This window comes from Lactuca sativa, chromosome 8, assembly GCF_002870075.4.
Source record: "Lactuca sativa cultivar Salinas chromosome 8, Lsat_Salinas_v11, whole genome shotgun sequence".
NCBI classification, from domain to species: domain Eukaryota; kingdom Viridiplantae; phylum Streptophyta; class Magnoliopsida; order Asterales; family Asteraceae; genus Lactuca; species Lactuca sativa.
The window spans coordinates 261,731,847-261,739,195 of NC_056630.2; positions in this window are offsets into that span (position 1 = coordinate 261,731,847).

A 7,349-nucleotide genomic window follows, 5' to 3' on the forward strand; every position below is an offset into this window, starting at 1 on the left:
TCCAAGGTAGGGGTATTGAGGAAGGCACTCGTGTCCACTTAACACTGGCTAAACACCTCACTTCCGCCACTAAGGCTAGCACTAGCCAGTCATGCCACCAATGCGAGGAGATAAGAGCACCTCAAGAAGGATTGCCCTATCACAAAGAATTCTGGCATAGACGGTAGGATTCTCAGGACCACAGTTGCAGGAGAACCTACTCCGAACCCACATTAATGTAATTTAGGCGTTTCGTTGTAACAGACTTATAAACCATCAAAAACTAGTGCAACCAGAGCCTTGTCTTTTGCGGGATCCCATCGGTATAGGGATACTCATGCTGCGTATACTTGCCTTTGTAGTATACCTTATTCACAGCAATAGTCTTGTAGTAGTCTAAAGTACTGTAACTCTGTTCATGGTTGCACGGTTGTGTTTTGTCGGTAAACGTCTTATGTTCAAATCTAATGTCTTTAAGTTTCCTTATGATTCTGACATTATCATACGACTTGATTCAATTTGATTCTCACAAAATCAGTTTCATACGTACATCTCTTTCTTCGAAATCGCCTTTCCAGCGAAACCGTCATATCAGAACACCAATTACTCATGAATGGAGTACCTCATAATTCATTTCCTTTCCAAAGAAGCCCCTGAAGTGCCACTCATACAGTACATCAAGTTCAAATCCAAAGATCCATACGGTTGATCTGTCATTGACGAATGTATACGTAGGGATGATATATAATCAAGGTTCTACAGGTTTAGAATTGACGATTCCACTTTAACTTCTTTTTCCTCGAGGGGATGTGAGCTTAAAGAGGAATCAGTTATTCGACTACCTTTTCAATCTTAATTATATACAACTCGTATACACGAGATTATGATCGTTGAACCACGTATGAATTTCTAATATGAACTTCAGGACGGAGACTGCCTAAGACTACGAGTGATCGTGCTACCATACAAATAAACATAGAAGCGCAACACATGCCCCTTTCTGTCAATTGGTTCAAGAGAGACAGATAGAACAAAAAAAATATACCCATCCTTTTTCCTTAGTTCGGGAGTAATTATACTTTCTTTTACATCTTCATGACATCTAATCCACTTCCAAGATTTTGACATCATAATCAGTATGAATTGGTTGTGTTCTCATGCAAAAGGAAAGGTCACTGCCTACACCTCAAGACAGCTTAAGACACAGGAAGTTAACTATACAACACATGATCTTGAGTCAGGAGCATCGGTAATTACTTTGAAGATCTGGAGACACTACTGGTAGGGTACAAGATGTACTACCCTCACAGTCCACAAAAACATTCAACATACGTTCGACCAAGAAGAGTTATCATGCCAGTGAAGTAAAATGAAGGAAGCAAAGTCGTATCCCGATAGTGAAAGGTTCGCTGGAATGCCAAGCGAGGAACCGAGTTCAATTAAGAACATGAGGAGCAAATAAAACTTCTATCCGTAACATGAACTCTAATTTCGGGACGAAATTCCCTCTAACGGGGGGATAATGTAACAACCCGTCATTTCAGGTCCTTGAAATTCGAGTCTTGTAACCTCTTTGAAAAAGTAATTAGAATATCATCGAAAAATGAAGTATTCAAAGGCTCTGTTTGGAGTACGCTATGTAATAGATATTGTCTTAAGGTTTCCAAGCATATAAAGAACACAAAAATCCGAGTTATAACGAAGAAGTTATGACCATTCTAACTTTTCCGACAAAAACTGGCAATACGAAGTTACGTAAAAACTCGAATCGGAGATCGAGCGACTTTTGGCCGGAATGACCTAAATGAGAATTGAAGGTCTCGACAATGGTATGTCAGCGGTAAAAATTCTGGCAAAAACCGACGTCAGATAAAGAAGTTATGAATTCTTAAAGAAATTCCTTAATCACGTCATGTTAATAAATAAATAATAAAAATAATTTCATAATTTGCCGACAGAATCTAAACGAAAGTTGTAGATCGTAGTCTCACCATCGCGTGGATATAAAGAACGTCGAAAACGGAGTTCGTATGAATGAGATATGAATTTTAGAAATTTATTTATAATAAATATAAATTTAAATATAAATTCTTGGTAATATCCGAAGAGGAGTCAGCAGATAGGACCGAGGTACGCCCTGCGTACCCTCGTACGCCCCGCGTACTTAGATCAAGGGCCTCGGATCTTCCACGTCGCCCCTACTCCTCTATGCTCTCCCATCCGAAGTGCGTAAGCGATGACGCCCCAGTACGCGCTGCGTACCCTCGTACGCCCAGCGCACCGAGGCGGTTCGGCACCCCTATAAAAGGGATGCGAGGGTTTCCGAAAAACTTGTTCATTTCTTCTCGTTTCTCTTGTGTTTTGCCTCGTTTTCTGTGCCCGTTCAAACCCGAAGCCCTGGTCATTTTGCTCAAGTCCCGAAGGTCGATTTTACTCCCGAGATTCCCGAGAATCCCCAGAAAAATCCATTTCCCGAGACGAAACTCTGCCCGGTTTTCTGCTTGCTTTCTTCAAACTTTCAAGTGAGTTCATACCCCTGCAAACACACTTTAAATATGTTTTTAAATTCTTTTTATACTCTTTTAGGGGGGGGGGGAATACAAGTAAACACACGACTAAAATCGTGTGAAACATTGATCTTTCGATATACTTTTCATACTGTTGTTTTAACTATCTTATGAAGTCATTATCATGCAAAACACCTCACAACACAGCTTTACCCTCTTGGGATACAATATGTTTTATAAATAGAAATATGTTTTATTTATACGTTTACATACAAATACATCATATCAAGGGTAACATTCTTTACTAAACCGTTTTATACATCCAAAGAACTTATGATTTGTGCTTTATCAAACATTGTGAAAAAGGATAAACTTTGCATAACGCTACGATGCCTGAAGAACGTCGCTACAGGCATATTATGTTTAGTATGGTTATAAAACTCACCGGATATACAATTATTATGGTATTATGCTTTTATGAACGAGTAGCTATTAAAACTATTCTTCATCTAACAAGTGCGATCTTCGTATAGCTTTACTACGTAAAACTATGACACAACTTACAAGCACATCGGTTGCTTGCGATTTTCGGTCTTGGAGACTGCCAGTTATGTTAGGAAAATAAGGGTTTTTCCTGTACACAAACCAAACAACTAATAGGAAAATAAGGGATTTTCCTGGTGCAATTATTTACAACTTATAACACGAACATCCATATGCATTTCATACTTTTATAAGAAAATAAGGGGTTTTCTTGGAAAACACAACAATTCATATCTCAACTATTAGGGAAAATATGGGATTTTCTGGATCTAATACATTCATTTTCAACACAACGAATCATAACTCTTTACATTTGAAATACTGCGTTTTCTGGAAAACATACACGAACTTTCGAATGGCGTACATTTTCTCAAAAACACTACTCATGAACTCACCAACTTAATTGTTGACACTTTCTCTTTGAAATAACTTGTATTCTCAGGGATCCGCTAAGCAGATTTGGAAATCAACTTTTGGGGATTAACGTGCTGACGTTAATTACTTCTTTTGAAAGATGTTTATGTATTTAACTTTTGAACATGTAATGAATACAATTATGTAAACATTTTGGAAACTTTAATATATATGGTGGTGTGTACTTTCCTTTTTATGAATTGTTATGATACTGAATATGACGTCCTCCGCCCCCGAACGTTTTTGCCGTTCTGGTTTGGGGGTGTGACAATTTCAGCACGAGGACAGTATTCGGCAAGGAGAAGTTCTTTCATGGCGTCCCAGCCCATGGCATTGGCTACGGGTAGGGTCAAGGATTTGACTCGGCCATTCCACCAAGTCAAGGCTTTATCACTGAAGGTACAGGCTGCAAATTTGACCTTATCGGACTCAGCACATGCACAGATTTCGAAGATGGATTCGATTTTCTTGAACCATCGAGATAGGGAAATGACACCTCCAGTGCCATAAAAGGATGTTGGTTTTGCATTCATAAAATCCTTATAGGAACCCTCTTTTCGGTGTCCCTGATTGCTTTCTTGATCTTGAGTACCACCTCCTGAACCACCGGAACCACCGGTGTTCAATTGGGACATGGCAACTGCCACCGCGGCGGTAACAACTGTCTGGAATAACACAGGATCAATTTCAGGAGGAGGTGGTGGCGGAGGGTTATTGGTCTTTGAGCTGGGTCTCTTTCTGGGAGGCATCTTGATCTAATAAGATCAAGAAAGAGAGGATGATAAGTCCTCTGAATTGAATCGAGAGATATGACAGATATTTATTCCAAATAAGTGATAAAGCAGGAAAGAGTTATCGAAGCAGGTAAACTATCGCTAATGGAATGATCGAGGATCTATACGTGAACGAAGATTTCTACATTGGATTGGTTCGAGAAATACTCCCATAGTATTTCATGATTTGCTACGACACTGGCTTGATGTTTGTGGTATTAGGGTAAGTTTTAGGCATGCCGCATACCATAGTCACTCCCAAGCACATGTTGGTCGTGTCTCGAATGAATATAGTTGGCCAGGCTATATTGATCCTAGACACGACTACATAACTGCCCAGGTTTAACCGCAGTACACAACACCCATTTACTTATGTTTTGTTCTACTTGTAGTTACGGATCTCGACGGCTCGGTATACTTATATACTTTTTTTTTTCAGAGCACGTAGGCCCTTTAGTGTTTATAGTTTTATACCATGTAAGGTTTGGTATACTTTATTCACAATAAACAAGGGCTCTGATACCAATCTGTCACACCCCGAAAACCGAAGGTGGAAACATTTCCGGGGTTGACTCTACGTTGAGTATCAATTCCAATGTACATAGTAAGTAAAGTAGAACAACCATTACATAACATATAGAAAAGTTTTACAATTGTTTCAAAAGTAAAGTTGTACAGTTGTGTTACATAGTATATATATATATATATATATATATATATATATATATATATATATATATATATATATATATATATATATATATATATATATATGAACAAAATGAAACGGGTCTTCTGAGCACTCCGACTTCGGGTAAAAGGATCTTCAGTACCTGTTCTAACGATAACCTGAGAACACAAGCGGTTTGAAAATCAGCATAACGCTGGTGAGTTCGTAAGCGGTTTTTGTTTTGTGAAAATGTTCATGTTTCCTTTTTGTTTCTGAAAATGTAACACACGCCAAGAAAATCTCACATTTTCTTAAAAAGGTTGGTTGTTGTTTCACATTATGTAAAGTAAAGTTGTACACTGAAAACATGTTTATCCTTGTGAAAATGTACATTTAGGTTATCTGGTTTGTTATACTGTTCTGGTTATGTACCAATGTATCCCCAGGAAAGTCCCATACCTTCCTGATTGTATGTTACCATTTATCAAAGATGTAAGGTTATCCAGTTTGTTACACTTATCTAGTTATGTAAATGTTTCCCCAGGAAAGCCCCATGCTTTCCTGAATGTTGATTACCATTTGTAAAAGATGTAAAAGATGTATTCTGGTTAGACCTGGTTATGTACAAGGTTTCCCAGGAAAGTCCCATACTTTCCTGAATGTTGATTACCAATGTAAAAGATGTATTCCGAACCTGGTTATCTTGTGAAGTGTATAAAGTTATTCGTTATTACTATAAGTAAATCTTTGTTATCCTAATTGCGAGTTCCATAACCATACTATAGACTGAACCTGTGGCAATAAGTAGTCCACATCCTTATGACTTTCGTCACCCTTGAACCATTTCGGTTCAGCTGTATCTAGCAGCCAGGTGTGGGGTAGTCAACCCCGTATAGATCTATACACTCAAGTCACGCTCTCTAAATCCCAGAGATTCTGGTTACGGGTGTAGTCCTCCACTCACGTATCTCTGTGGAGTGTTCGTCGAGGACGTGTCTCCAATCATACAGGAATAACAAATTTAATAGTAATAATATGATAGTCCTCCACTCGTGTATCTCTGTGGAGTGTTACCGAGGACAAACAGTGTACAGGTTATATTGTTCATGTGTTCTAATGTCATGCTTTTAACTGATAAAATGTAGAAAACCATTTGTGAAATATATGAAACATAACAGTTTATAAAACCCATTTCACAAATAAATGTTTACGTGATCTGCATGTTCGAATGGTTATCAGTTGTATTAATCAGTATTAAAAGCATATAAAATGTGAAATACACACACGAAAACAAGTTTTTGAGTACAAGAACCCTTGTACTTTGCTTGTGTTCCCCCCTGAAAACAGTTAAAAACAGTGAAAAAGGGTAGGGGTATGAACTCACCAGACTCGGAAATGCGACGGTTTCGGACACTAGACGTTGATTCGGGGCTTGATTACTCGCGATGTCCCTATGTAAAATGTAATAATGTCCATATATATCCAATTAGATTTACAACCACTAATTATGTGGAACATTACACTCCAACGAGGTTAAACACCTCAAAACGAGCATTTGGAGTGACCCGGGTGACATCTTCGGACGTGTAATGACACTAGGGTTTACGGCCATGAAACCGATATACACATGAGGTCACGGCCGTGAACTCATATTTGGGTGATTTTGAGTGTTTTAATGGCTTGAATGGGCATGGGGATTGTTGGAATGAATTACTAAAATGCCTTGGAGTAGATTAAATGTATTTATACCAATTTAAAAGGGAGTTCATGGCTGTAAACTTGGAGTTTACGGCCGAAAACTCTGTTATGGTCAAGAGAAATTGATTTGAGACACTTAGAGCAATCACATGTGATTCTAGTTGCTTTTCCAAGCCTTAGGGTGGTTTAAGAGCATCATTTGGCACACTTATATGAGTTTACGGCCTAAGAGCATATGCTATGGCCGTAAACTCCTAGATGTAGTGTTTTGATATGTTTAAGGCGTCCAATCTATTTTTAGGTGGTTCTATGATTTATTCCAAGGCTATTGGTTGAGTTTCAAGGCATTCTAGCATGTATAAAGGGGTTTACTCCCCATGTTTGAGGGGTTTACGGCCCAAGAACAAGCCTTGGCCGTAAACTCCTATTTACCCCTCAAAATTCATGTTTTAAATGTTTCAAGTCCCGATTTGTAAGTCTTAAAGTCGTATCTAAGTCCCAACAATGATTTGGAAGGGTTAATTTGCTTAAAAACCCCATTTTCAAGTGTTTACGGCCCAAGCTTGATCCTTGGCCGTAAACACATGTTCCAGGTCCTAAATCTCAAATTAAACATCAATTTGAAGGCTAAAGAGGTTAGATAACAAGTTAGGGATGTTACCTCTTTGATTTGGAGCCTTAAATCTTTGTTTTTGGACCTTTGATTATGGATGAGGAGAGAGGTTGAAGAGTGATTAAGGAAAGATGGCCAAAAGCTTTAAATGG